This window comes from Pteropus vampyrus, unplaced genomic scaffold, assembly GCF_000151845.1.
Source record: "Pteropus vampyrus isolate Shadow unplaced genomic scaffold, Pvam_2.0 Scaffold6, whole genome shotgun sequence".
NCBI lineage: Eukaryota > Metazoa > Chordata > Mammalia > Chiroptera > Pteropodidae > Pteropus > Pteropus vampyrus.
The window spans coordinates 807,673-822,576 of NW_011888787.1; the positions used below are offsets into that span (position 1 = coordinate 807,673).

Here is a 14,904-nt window from a genome sequence, read left to right on the forward strand (position 1 = left end):
TACACATGTGAGAGGAAGGTCAGTGGAAGCCCCCTAGCTAGATATAGTCTCTTGGCCTATGGGGCTCACCACACCTGCTTGGGGGTCGCAGGAAGAAGCATTCACTACAGGAAGCATTTTTCCTAAAATGAATGAAGAGCAAACACTTGGGATCCCTGGCGGGCGGAGAGTCTGTCGCCACGACCTGGGCTCTCCAGGGGGCGTACGTGGGCGGGGCTCCCGCCCGGCTCCCAGCTGGCTCCTTGCATGGGTTTCTGTGTTCCCAGAGCATGTGGCACAATCTGTTTGTCTGACGGTACCAGATGCCCACGGCACCCTTTCCTCTCATTTCACAGTCTCACTTTGATAACCGTCGGGTCCTGTCCCTGAGCCTTGCTCATTGGGTCAGTGACCCCTTTCTCAAAGGCGGTGTGAGACCTGACCTCCCCTGAGAGACTAGGGCTGCCGGGAAGTCCCCTGTAGGGCACGGCACAGGCCACCCCGTGACTGCTTATTTTAACGTCTAAGGAAAACACGGCTCGGCGCGGCCAGAGGGCGGGAAGGCGGGCCTGCGACTCGTTCCGCTCGACGCCGCAGCTCCGGCTGCCTGGCACACGCCCTGGGTCTTCCCACCTGGCCAGGCCCTGTTTCCTCGTTCTCTTTTGCAGAGTAGACAGCTTTGAAGGTGGCAGTGGAGCCAGGGCACACGTTCATGTCCTTCGTCCTTGTAAGATCTTTATGTGCCTACATTTTCCTTTAATTAAGAAATACCTTTTCATTGGTCTTAAGAAACCGCAAAGGAGAACTTCAGACTCTTAACGGAAGGTTCCCAGCATCTCTCGTCTAGCCCTCTACACATAAATCTCACGTCAATGTGTCTGACCCTAGCCACACCATTACAGCACACACTGCTTTCCATGAGGCTTATTCAGACTCATCGGATGGACCTGAAAGGTTCTCTCAACTGAAAGACTCATTAGGCCAAGAATCGCGAAGGCCCCCTTGGCGTTCCCAGCCACAGAGAGTCCTGCTCTGCGCACCAGTGCTAACAGGATCAGGATCGTTTCTCTGCACCTTTTTAAGTGTTTGATGATGAGGTGGGGGTCCATGACTTCCATTTGTGAAATGAAAAGTAGGTATTCAATCCACTTTTGAGGTTCAGAGAGAAAATATTTTCTCCCAGGTATCTGTGGCTCCTCCATTACAGATAAATGCGAGTCAAACGTTCGCACCGAAGGCCACACCTGATGCTTGCGAGACTCCCTGACCTCTAAGACAGGCCCAGCCACCCTGAAAGGGCGCCCACAGGTCAGTTGAGCTACCTCCTGCCTTCCCCATACGGAGCCGAGGACAGAACTGTCTGGCAAGTACGTAGGCTTCTTAGATCCGGGCCGAGGCAGGAGGCGGGGGCGGCTGTGCCGGAATGCGAGTTGCTCGGTGCTGTGGCGAGCATTTACCGGCTGAGAGTAAATGCAGCATTTACCGGCTGAGAGTAAATGCTGCGTTGGCCACTCAAGGCCACGTTCTGCAGGAGGCTTTCGTGGAGAACTTTCATGGTCCCAACCACTTTTTGAATGGGGCGCCATTTTAAATACCTTGGCCAAATCCTATTATAAGCAGGATCTCGGGATCTACACTGTCTTCATTTATACTAGAATTTTGTTTTTTTCCGATACCCATCGGTAAGTGGGCCACTTAGGAGGATTCAAAGTCTTGGTGGTTACGTGGAGGGTTTTGTTGTACTCGTATTTCTTGTCAGCAGTATTGGAATGTAACTGTCTCCGTGCCCACGTGTTATAATTTTTACTCCCACAGGTGTGTCAGTAGAGGCGGGCAGGAAGAGCCTCTCAGGCCAGAGGCTTCTCTGAGTTGGGTCTGGCTCCAAAGACAGTAGGTTTGGGGGCTGGTGGCCTTTCCATCTTTCTAACCTGGAAATGTGCAGAGCGTGTCAGTCTCCCGAGGTCTGAGCTCATATCTCAGCCGGATGTGGAAGGGGCGCCTACCGGCTGGGGTGGAAAGGGACTGGGAAGAGGGACTGGGTGCCGACTCGTTGAGCACTGTTCCTTCTTTGCACTGCCGATACGCCCCATGGCCCTGCGAAGCCCCATCACCCTCTGTCTGTCCCCGAGAAACTTCTAGAAGGTAAGAGAGGGAAGGAGGAAGGTAGCCCGAAGTACAGCTCGCTCATTCTTTCATGCTGGTTAAGGGGGATAGTCGACCTTCTGCGGAAGAGAGTTTGGCAGGTTTTGAAAATGGATAAAGGCAAGAAAAACATTTTTTAGTTTTTTCTATAGGAGTTTCACAGAGTCAGAAGAAGAAGGAAATAGCTCTGGGGAGGGCTGAGCCTTGAACAGCATCATGGTTTTGAGGCTTTGGGAGAAAGAAAGAATGGCTGAGCTGAGGAGCGAGACCAGGGAAATAAAGCCTTGGTAACTCAGAACTAAACACCTCCTTTAAAAATGACATCAGACAGACCGGTGTCCTTGGATCTCATTGTACTGAATTTACTGAACAAAACATCTTCCCTTTGTCTCTTGTTCCTATTCTCTACTCTTCTATATTCCGCTTTAACTTCTTTTGTCAGGCAGACTTTACCAGAGTCTCAAGTCAAACCTCACCTAAAACCAATGTTGGTTATCTTACTGGTACGGAGAACTTTCTCATCGTGGTCACGAGCTGCTTTAGGCTTAGAGCTGAGTGGGATTTAATACCTAGCCTCAACAGTGCTGGCTCTTTAAAACGATGCTTATGTGGTAGAGGAGCCTATAAAAGAACCCAAGAGAAGTTTCTGAGGACCCTATAAACCCAGGCCCCCTCACTTCCCTCCAGTTTCTAGTCTCTTGTAGACCTAACGGGTCTGAGCGAAAGCCTTTGAAAAGTGTCGCTACTCCGTGTATGCTGCCGAATGAGGTCAAGTTTGGAAAGAACAGTCGCCTCCAGGCTGGGCTTACACTAATCTGGGGTAGAAATGAAGAAGAAATACTAATGATAGGATCCCCTGCTTTTCACTGGGGCAATAGGGCTCTTAAAATTTTGACCTCAACTAAAAATATTATGCAATAGTCTGTGCGTGCGTGTGAAACACATTCTGAATGCTCACGTTCCAGTGACTTGGGGCATGGGCTTGCTCACAGTTACCCAGTTTGTTCCCACTTTGTTCTGACTCATCCTTAAAGCCAGGTCTCGCTGTCCTCTACGAGGGACTGCAGACTCGCTGCCCATGGGACAGAGGACGTGGCAGGGAAGGGGCTGTGGCCTTTCAAACCTCTGGCTCTGGGCGTGTGTCTCTCCTTGAGCGCCAGTCACAGCTGGAGGTTGAAAGGCTGTCAATTTCTGCAATGCACCCAAACTTTTGGAGTAAAAAGGCCATATCTATTTTAAAATTATAGGAAAAAAGGAATAAGAAAAAACTGAAGAGTCCGCTACTTATGAAACCTAAGTTTTAGCAATGGATTGATATTTGGGCTTTGTCTTCATTCGCTTTTCTCTTGTGCTTTGAAGTGAAGATAGCTTGTTAAAAATTAAATTTTCTTATTAACTTCCAGCATTAATTGAAGTCGAACTAAGCGTGTGTAGCACAATATGATTGGTGTGAAATACTAAACACTGGATTTTGTAGTCAGGTTAAAAGGTCAAGGGATACCTACCATAAATATTACGTATTGATCACCTGACTTTTCTTTTCCTATCTACGGAACACTAAACCTGACTGGAGTGTGGTTTTAGAAAGCTCACTGATATCGTTAGTCCCGATCGCCACACTGGGCCCCTAGGTGACACTCGTTTGAATTTCGGTAAATTAGAGGATGTTGGTGGTTATTACACTGACGGATTTTGAGTGAGTGCAGCTCTGTCATAAAGCGGGGGCAAGACTATGATGTGAGGGGAATTAATACCTGAGAGTCCCCCTTTAAATGGTGCTTTTTGGAACCTTCCGTGCTGAGGTACAGAGCCGCTTTGCAACATTTCACGAGGAATGACATACAAGGACGGGTTTTAAAGCTTGTCTTCAAATGTAGTTTGTTACTGGACTCTGCTGTGTCTGAAAATTATGTGATGTAACACATTCTGAAATGTCAGGGTTTTTTTCCCCATAAAGCTACTGAATAAAAGTATTATACAGCAATATATTTGAATTCTTCATTGATTACCGATTATACTATCAAGATCTATCCGCCTTGGTAGTCTCAGGACCTAAAGAATGTAAATGCCACAGAGGCACATTTGAAAAAAGAGAAGTCACAGGGGTAGGGACACAAGTGAGATCGTCTTTACATCTGCCACTTTCTGTTTTGTATTCCAGGGTAAGCTGACCTTAGAGGAATGCAAGCCCGCTCATTTAATTATCAGCGTTTTCTATAAACTGTGCATGTGGCCACCCTGGGCTGGATTAGCTGAGGTCCCAGACTAGTGGCTTCCAACCTTGGCTGCACATTCATATCACCGATGCAGAGTCTACAAAAATACTCATGCTCATCTACTACCTTCCACCCCAAGTCAATGAAAATCTCTGGCATGGGGTCCAGGCATCTGTATTTTTTAAGCTCCCCAGATGACTCTAATACACATTCAGGGATGAGGACCACTATCCTGGACTCTCTCTGCGTATCCTCTGCCAGATTTATACTTTGTTATGTGCGAAAGCAGGTTTACGCTTCATTCTGACAGAAAATCGCTCTCAGCTGGCTTTGTTCAGGGCCATGATTGTTTCTTATCCCTTTAGTTCATGTGGTTTTTGCGTAGCTGGCCTCTGGACTTTGCCTCAAACAACACAGCCAAGCTCTCTCAATATTTGCTGCTTTAAAGATTCCACTGAGTTAAACTTTCTTAAGGGAGAGGAGAGACTGACTGTGGGCGTGACTAGCGGGTGAGGAGGAGACTGAGCCGAGAGAAGTGGAGATGCAGGCAATGGAGGCCCTGAGCTTGGAAGTGGACAGAAGCAGCTAAGGTCGGACCACAACCGCAGGTCCAGAAGCGCCTGCAGACCCCACAGACGGGAAGGCGGATGTCGTGTGGGCTCAGCCTCTGGCAGAATGGTCTAGACATCCTGCGCCCTGGTCACCGCAACACTGTGGCACCAGAATTCTCCCAAGGCCCGAACTGGCACTGGCGTGTGCTTTCCAAAGCCTTTCATTCCGGCTTGCTTGGCTCGTGGTCACTGGCTGTATCCCCTCCAGACCCCTGTCTCCCTGGCACCCACGATTACCCATGACGCAGGTGGCTCAGAGACAGCGTGACTCCCTCTCCCGGCCTCCCCAGGGGGCGGCTGCGCTCAGCCAGCTGCGCACATCGTGGTCGGGTGCCACCCCCTTTCCCTAAGCCAGACCCTGGCTCCAGGGCACTTACGTTGGCCGAAGGCGAGCTCCTCTGTGCCTTCCCGCCAGCGGGACTCCTCAGGGCCTCCGCCATGCTCTCGAGGAGACCCGTCATGAGTTTCCTCTTCGCGGACGTCCTAGGGAAGGGCAAGGTTCTTTGTCAGAGGCCAGACCACTTCGGGACCACGTGCTATACGATAATTTAAAAGGTTTTCACAGACTTCTCAGCTACTCCCGAGCTGATTCCCCTTAACACAGCCCTCCTGTGAAGGACAGCTTGTGATGAGCACATCAGGTGAGAACTGGGCACCGGAAAGAGCCATGCAGATGACAGCACACCTGCAGACCCGGATCTGGGGGTGAGGGGGACCCACCTGGGCCTTCAAACGGATCTGCAGCCCTGACTCGCCTTGTTTTCGGGGATCTTGGTTACCGATTACAGCAGTTCTGGGTCACAATTACAAGTGAGGCCTCGGGACTGGGTGGTGGGATGGGTGTTGCATTCAACAGGATCGCGGAAAACATTTCTGGGGGTCAGGGACAGGCCGAGAATATTCTGAATGTCGGGGGCCTTTTATCCTACGCACAAACGGAAACATTTGTCCCCCGATTAGCAGAGCTGGTTCCTGATGGTTCTCTGGGAGACTGACCCAGAGTTAGGCTCTCTGGGGGAGGGAGCAAAGGAATTTGACAGTCCAGCGGTCTGGCAGATCACGAGCCAGTCTGAGCTCAGAACTGAGTCTGAGGGTGGGATCTCCCTTCTAGACGAAACGGAACTGGCAGCAACCAGGACGAGATGAGAGACGGTGGAGCTGTCCAAGGTGAACCGGGCTCGCTCGCCATCTTACGCCCTGCGGCTGAGAGGTGAGCTTTGCCCCGCACAGGGTGGCTGATGGGGTAAAGCGAAAGCCATAAAGCGCTCAGTGGTGTGTGACAGCGTGATAGAAAACGGGTTAAAAACGGCGCGGGTGGGGGTGGGGCTCAGCTGCACACCTGGTTTCCCCGAAGGACAATTACTGAGGTCTGGCCGGAATGCTTAGGAGCTCGAGCGAAAGCTGAGAAAAAGCAAAGTGAAATATCCCAGAGTCCCCCAGTCCGGAGCTGGTAAAGAGTCACTACAGCAAGGAGGCTTGGACACACACACACACGCAGGGCACGTGGTGGGGCCGTTCCTCTGCAGGAAACACGGTAAATTGGAAAAATTAAGGACAATAACCTAATTTTATACATGAATAAACCGAGACTTGCAAAGATTAAGAAGCTTGCTAGAGCCTCTGCGGCTTGGTGGTGGCAGAGTGACCTCGGGAAAGGCCGGTGGTCATGCCAGGGGCCTGCAGGACAAGCAGAGGACAAAAAAAAAAAAAAAAAAAAATCAAAATTCTTGCCCAGGAGAAATATATTTTCATGGACTCTACAGGTGTATCTTTTTATGCCGGGTCAGTCAGCTTTCAATCCCTAGCTGATGAAACTGGACCAGGAAGCATGTAAGTAATAATAAACATCATAATTACGATGTACTTAGTAATGATCTGTACAGGGATTGGCTGTTACAAAATACCCTTCATGGGAGTTGGGCCTGGCTTGTTCCCCCCATCCCCCCTGCCACACAGAATAGTCAAATAAATACTTGCTGAACGAATGGATAAAAGTCATTATAAACAACTCATTCTTATCACTGTTCCTTAGTTCTAAGTGTATCTTTCCTGGGGCTGGACCGCAGCGATAAAGGCATGGATTTGGAAAGGCGCTGGATTTGAATCCCGGCTCCATCGCTTATCTAATATGAAACAGACAAGTTTTAAAGTCTGTTTGGGCCTCATTACCCCATTTTCCAAAATGGAAAGTATAACATTACATGGGATCATTTTAAAAACCACATGAAGACGCTGTAAAGGATCTCTGGGCACAGGGATAGGGCACAAGAACCTTCGCAGCCTTTCCCCACACATTTTCTATGTAATTCTCATACAACCACTAAAGAAGCAAAGTAAATATGTAGTTTGAAGTCTGAAGAATCGTCTCCTGGATGATTAGTGATTGGTTCGGCCCCTAAATTAGGTTTCTCAGGATCCTACATTCTTAGGACAGGGGACACAGTGCTGGTGTGAGATCGAGGAAAAATGCTTCGAGACACGGAAAAGGGGAAGAGAATAACTGTGACAGAGTCTGTCCTTGGGCAGGAAGAAAGGACAGGTGTCAAGCTAAGCTACGGAGAGGTACGACAACGCTACGCAGCAAAGTGACCCAATTTTACAAGAAGATCCAACTGATAACTGCTGCAAGAAACATAACATCGACATTCGAAAAGCCCCAGGGACGTGTGGAAGCCGTTCAGGATTAACACGGGGGAGTTTTAGAACAATCTGTTGGGGACCAAGAAGCATAGCAAGAACACAGCTAAACAGAGAAGCCTTCTGTTCAGAGGGACGAACAGTGACACAGCCGCACATTTACCCTGTCAGACGAGGGGTACTGTCAGCAGGATGCTGAATGAAGGTTAATATGACCAAGGTAGACTTGCGAATCTTGACCTTGCAGGAAGGTATTTTAGCACAGGCATCGAAAGTGTTCAACATAAATGTGAAAGCTTTGTTTGGGTTTAAGCGTATGCGAGTTATATTGCTCGTGATCCAAAAGCGAGCACAAAAACGGAAAGCAACAGCGCAAAATATATTTTCATTGGGCAGCTAATCAAATAACAGAGTTTATCAGTTGGCAGGTTGAAATAAGGAAACCAAACAGTCTCTTTAAGAAGACGTTACGGAAACATTGTGGGTCACTCAGTCTTAAGGTTTCAAAAGCTCTTGCGCATTAGATTTCACAGCTGCTCAGTTGAATCTGTTGTGTGAGAGAGAGAGGGAGATAGGGAGGGAGGAAGAGAGGGAGGGAGAAAGAATATATAAATGATTTAAGGACATCTTATCTGTATGCTCACAAGCATGAATGCTCTCCAGCTCTCTGCTAGCAAGGATGACTTGTAATTTAATGGCTTAACTGGTACAAGTCTCAGGGTAATCACTGATCAAATTCGCGTTGTTTTGTGTGTATTTCTATAGGGAGCTGCATTCTTAGCCATACCGAGATTGTTGGTGATAACGGAATTATCCACAGCCATTTGGTCTCATCATACACAGTGATTTTTGCTTTTCCCTTACATAATGCCCCTCCTACAAATTACAGATTAGAAATTGAGACTTCTGAAAGAAATGTCAAAAAAGCCCCAGTGGAAGACTGTATCTAGTATCCTTAACTAGTAATAATGCAGGAAATAGAGTCATGGGTACCGCTTCCCAGCGTAAGCTAACATCGATTGCTTTGGATGGACATTTGTCACACTGTACGAGTAGCTACAACTTGCACAAGGATTTCTGCAAGGGTTTCCAGGACTCTTTTACCCAGAAGCAGAAGACTTCGTGAAAGTAGACGATTTATCTCAAGATCAACAAAAGACTAATTACTAGGGCTAAATGGACCAAAAATACTAATCGAATTGTTGTTAATGTTCTTTTTAGTGTGCACGTGAGAAAATCTTTTCTTTTTAATATATCCTGAGTCATCAATTTTAACAAGGTCTAGTTGAACAAACTAGAATGGAACATTGTTTAAATGGTGTTTTGTATCAACTGAGTTTTTGGATTAGTGAAAAAAAACACCCTGTGGAAATCTTACTATAGATTATAAACTGGTTACTCATCAGAAAATTTAAGAATAATGTTTCCATAGAAAATAATATGCATTGATTGGCCCACATAACTACTCAGCGCAATGTAACAATGGTTAAACATAAGGGAAAGCACTTTTATTAAATTCCTTTTCATGGTTTTGTAGCTGCAAATATTCAATAAGAATCATTACTCTTCTTTCTAGAACACAATTAAATATATATCATATTGTGACCATGACGATGACACGAATCTTATTAAATTCGGTGTGCAAGCCCACTATAAGGAATCAGCCATACTTCACCTATAGAAAGGAGTCCTACAAAATCCTCTTAAGAAAATGGGGCGACCCTGTCATGCCTGTGACCCAGGGCATGGCTTCCGGAATTCCAGACTTACAGATACCAAAAGATGTCCCTTCTGATAGGCCAGCAACATGGACACACAGAGAGAAAAGGACCCGCATGGTTTCAGAAGCAGCAGGTAAATCCCAGTAGAGGTAGTCTGGGTAATTACTGATCTTAGTAAAGCTGATAATAAAATACTTCTTGCACCCTCCAGAATAAATTACAACCCTAGAGGCTTTACAAGTTTCCAGAAAGAAGTTAACTCTCAGGCCTTCGAATCTAGTTATAGTAACTATACATTAACAAGAACGTTTATGGGCATTAAACAACATTCCTTTTTACAGCTGTGAAAATAAAATTTGCCACATAAAATACAAATGCAAAATAACTGTACCGAACCAGAAAAGTGCTAAGCACGTAGGTGAATGAAACCTTATGCCTGCAGGTGGAAATCTGACCACAGGGAGGAACAAAGCAGTAAAATTGACATTGTTTCCTTTGGCCATTAGGAATCAACATGTATACCAGGCTCTACAGTCAAGAAAATAAACACATCTAAAACTTGAGGAAACAAAAAATAACAGGGTTGCCCCATATGGCTTTGGTCCCCCACCCCCACCACCAAAGATGAAAACTTAAACATTTCTTGTAAGCTTGGACTCTAACAGAAACTTTGTTATTCTTTCTACACTTACTGCTATTCTTCTATAAAGTACAGTTTTCCCTCCTCCATCTTTTAAGTGTATTATAAGGATTATGCTCCGTGTATGTGGCATAGATATTATATGGATTCCTTTCATATTCAATATGGTATAATACATTATGAAATCATTAACGCTTGTGACCAAAGCCTCATTTCAAAAGCAACAGACAAGCTTTAGCAGGAGGAAGATGGTTTTGAGCGCCATTTAGAGGAGAGTAAGAGGGTGGGGACAGACCCCAGAGGAACCCACGGGGAGCGGGGGATGCTGCTCAGCCCAGCGCCTAAACCTCCTTCCTCTCTGCTTCAACAGGCCCCAGGCGGCTCCAGCTTAACGCCGCAGATCATCTCAGTTCTTGCAAAGAGTCCCCCTCCGCCCCGCCCAATTAAATTGGCTCTGCACTGGGCTTTCAGCTCCCAGGTCCCGAGTTTCGCGCAGCGAATCTTCTGGCAGTTCGCGGCCCCGCGAACATCTCGGCGCGGCGCGCCCCACGTGTCCGCGAGGGGGCGCCAGAGACGCGTCGCCGGGGCGCGGGGGCCGCGGTGAGGAGCGCCGCGCGGTGCGTGGGTTTCCCGGATCCGCGCCGCCCAGGGGACTCGCGCCGAGGCCGAGGTGCTTCGCGTGGCGGTCGCCCGGGCTTCCGGGCGGTCACAGGTCGGCGGAAGCCCGCGCTGCCAGGCCTCGGGCACTGGCTGCGGACGCCCAGACACTCTGTCCCTCCGGCGGAGACCCCCACGGGCCCGACCGGGGAAACAAGCAGCCTCGGTCGGGCTTCTCGCGTCGACGGGGACGTCCCTCCAGCTTCCTGCCGGGCTGCGCAGGGGACAGCGACCGGAGGCGACGGGTGGGAAGGGGTGAAGGAAGCGGGGGTTGGAAGATGGCGCGGCCGACGCGGAGGCGGAGATGGGGGGAGACGGAACCCGAGGGGGACCCCGAAGCCCCATGTCCTGTCTTGGGACATCAGAGTCCCCGGGGCGGTGGGAAGAGGACAACCAAGAAGGAAAGGGACACTTCTTTTCCTGGCCGGCATTCTACCTCAGGCTGGAGCATCCAGTGATCGGGGGAGGTGACGGCCCTGCCCTGTCGCTGATCCCCAGGTGGCTTCGATCTCCTCCCCAAGGGACAAACCTGAAGAGACCGGCCTGGAGAACGTGAGCCCGGGCCTCGGGGCGTCCCGCAGGAGCCGCCCTCCGTCCGGGCCCCGGACCCAGCGACCCGGGAGGGAGGGACGCGCTGCCTGTTCCCGCGTCCCCCTCGGAGACTGTTTCAGGAGAGGAGGGCTGGGGTGCGCGTGCCGCCTGCGCTCTCGCCTCCTCGGGAGTCGGGTCCCCGACACCGGGTTCTCAGAGCGGCGCGGCCACACGGACGTGGCAGACAGAGCCAAGGGGCCGCGCCCAGCGGCAGGCCACTGCCACCCCGGCGGCACGGTCACCTTCGACCTTCGAGAGTCCGCTGGGGGAGGAGCAAAGATCCCCGAAAAGCTCACGCGGCCCCAAGATACCCGGGAGCGCACAGCTCTCCGGATACTCCCGGGTTGGGCCCCTGCCGCGTCGCTAGGCAACGACAGCAACGCAGGACAGGACTGCGGGCTGGGGATGCGCGTGCCCGCGTTATAAACCAGGAGAGAAGAGATCCCATGGGACCCCCGAAAGCGGCGGCACTCGCGCACCCGCAGATCAAGCACGCACACCTTCAAGCATTTCAGACAATGTTTTCGACAGTTAAAAGTATTCAATGACAACCACAAATAGAAAAACTAGCTCGATCCAAAGAGACTAATCACCACCTTACCTATTCTTAAACCAAAGGAAATCAGGGGAGAGCGCGAACGCAGTCCCCCACTACCACAAATTATGCAGTCGAGTTTCCCACATTTGGGGAAATCGCAGGGGTCAGCACATCCGGAGTGCAATGGATAAGCCTCGCCCTGGGAAAACCACCTTCGTGATCATGGTATCTCCCCTGCCAGGTAAGTATGAGTTCTGCGCCCGCCGCCCCGCCACAGCCTCACGCGCCTCACACTGTACACCCACGGTCACTTCGCTCCCGCCCCGCACCTCTCCTTCCCAATCCTCCAGCCCCTTCCTACAGTTCTTCTGATAAAATTCAAGCGACACCCCTGGACTTTTTCCACAACCCGGGGAAGTCTACCGCGGGGAAAGAGACCCCTATTTGTCTCATTAGCATAGGGCACGCCCCATTCGTGACGTCTAGACCCGCTCCTGCCCTCCAACCCGCACTGCGCCGCGCGCCCTCATCCTTCCTCCCTCCCTGCCCAGCTGGCCAATGAGCGGGCCGGATGCTGGAGGGACAGGGACGTCGTGAACCCCGCCCGCTTGCGGAGCTGGGGGATCCGCCACGTGACAAAGACGCAAGTTTCCGACCAGCTTACCCTTCGTTCTGGGTTACACACCAAGGCTTTTTAAGTAAAGAAAGACGTTGTAAAGCAATGTATACAAATTCTACCATTTGTACGAACAAAGTAAAACTATGCGTGTGATGTATAGACACCCAGATTCAGGTTACATCTCTGAGTACTACTCGGCGTATTTTCTCTGCACTTCACACTTCTCATAGAATCTCAGGGACTATTTTTTCCTTTCCTCGCTCTAGACAATACAAAAAATGAAGATTCTGAAAAGTTACTGGCTAAAATAAGGGAAAGCAAGATGAGGTGTTGTTCGCAAGCTGAGGTTTTTTTTTGTTGTTTTCTCTCACGGAGTGGGTTAGATCTGACAGCGGGGAAGGGGCGGCGGGAGGAGGAAGCTGACGCAGTCCTCAGACCTGGCAGCAAGGAGAGGAGTAACGATCCCTGAGTGTTGTGGCACCATCAATTCTAAGACCCACGGAGCCAACTGAGATGAATTATGAGCCTTTATTTTCCGGCCGGCGACTGACTCTCTACCACGCAGGGTTCGAGGAGATCAGCCTTGAGCTCCCAAAAGAGGCAGCTTGTAAAGCCCAGCCACATCCTAGTTAACGTCAAACAAGCAAGCAGGTTACAGAAGCAGAAGTCGGCCGTTAGCATATCTTTGCCCAGAACCACACCCTTAACGCTGAGGATGCCCTTGGGTTGAGGGCAAAGATGACGCTTCCGGGAAGTGAACTCAGCACCAAGGTGACACAGGGGGAACCCTCCTTTTTTCCTTCGCTCCTTCCTCCCTTCCCGTCTCTTCCTTCCCCTCTCCCAATTCTCCAGCCCTCCTCCTCTCCCTCCTCTCCCTCCTCTCCCTCCATTAGAAACAGACTGGCTGATTTCGGCTGTTTAAGCCACCTAGTGTATGGTACTTGTTATGGCAGCTTGAGCTAAGACACGGGGTTCTTCAGCCATTGGCCTAAGCAGCTTCTCCCACCCGGGCATTTCTGGGATCTGACCCAGTTTTGCTCATTTTCTGAAACTGGCTCTCACAACCTGCTTTCCCCTTAAGGCTGATCTGTGACTTTAGAATGAGGACTGCTGACCTGGCTTATGATTTCATAGGATAATTTACTACAGATAAGAATAACCCAGGATTTTCTTGGAGTTTTGAACAGATTTAACAAACATCACCCTAGAATGACCTGGGACAGCTGGATGGATTCTGCAGGGTGTCTGTTCATTCACTTTAGCAGTAGTAAGGTCTGAGGGATCTAATAAACCCCGTACGCATTCTGCAGGTTGTCTGTCTTAGGTCGACTGCTCAGGAGATACTTTTACATGTTTTAAGTGCTACATCAGGTATCTACCATTTTTTTCCTTCCATTTTCTATATGAGGCTCCTATCCAATTCTCCCCACAGGGCTCAGCACGATTCTTATTGGAATTATGGTAAATTGGAAGACATTGATGGTCATAACGACCATTTTTTTTTTTAAAAAAGACTGAACTCTGTCATATAGAGGGAAAGAACATAATTGACAAAAAGTTAAATATCGTGGAATCCTCCTTTCAAAGCTATATTTTTTTTACAACTATTTTTAAGGCACAGAGCTACTTTTGGACATTTCACAAAGGGTGAAATACAATAAAGGCTTTTAAGACTTTTCTCCAAAAGTAATTCGTGACTGGATCCCGGCCAGATCTGAGATTTATGATGTCATATGTTGTTGCTTTCATAAATGTTATGTATATAAAATGAATTTCTTATAAGTAATATTTGAGTTCTCCACTGATTGCTGATTATATTATCAATGCCTACCAGCCCTGGCAGCATTAGAGATGAGGGAAGAATTACTGGGATGATGGAATAACCACAGGGCAAGAGGTCCTCAAATTCTGCTACTTTGTCTTTAAGTAATACCTAACAGTTTCGCTGACTTTCCACCCACTCTGCTCATTCTGCCAGGAAGTTCCTCTGTATTGACAGCCTGGTGGAAGCACCTAAACCGACTGTGAAAACATATGCCAAGGCCACACCATACACAGTGAAAGTAAGGCATTTCTGTAGTTCGGGCATGAGTCTGTGGATGCATCTTTTTGGTGGTGGTGGTGGTGGTGGTGGTGGTCGTGGTGACTGTGGTTGCGGTTTTCGTCCTTGCTGTTCCAATGTTTTTAACTTTCTAGGAAATAACTGTCGCTCTTATGTTAATTCTGGAAGGCAAAAGAACAGAACTAAGAACTTTCCCCAGGGAATATTTTAAAATCTTTATGTCAGCATTTATGAAATGACTTACATACTTTTCAATCAAAGGTTCTTCATTAAAGTAAAATAAATGTATAATTTCAATTCAGTGTTACAGGACAATGTTTTTCATTTTCAGCCCACCTGCATGAGAATCAATTGGGGTGCTTCTGTAAACAATGCAGGTTCTAGGGCCCTGTACCAACTAAATCTCTTGGGATTGGAGCCCACAAAGTAGCTTTTATAATCTCAACAGCTGGTTCTAAGGCATCCCCCATTTAAGAATCTCTATTTTTAGA

General features: G+C 48.8%; 1 non-coding gene across 1 annotated transcript; it reads right to left on the minus strand.

The window, feature by feature from the left end:
- Positions 1–11,817: 11,817 nt before the first annotated feature.
- Positions 11,818–11,981, minus strand: LOC111745587. The gene has a single exon (XR_002782710.1). It is a non-coding gene; the product is annotated as a U1 spliceosomal RNA (small nuclear RNA).
- Positions 11,982–14,904: the final 2,923 nt, after the last annotated feature.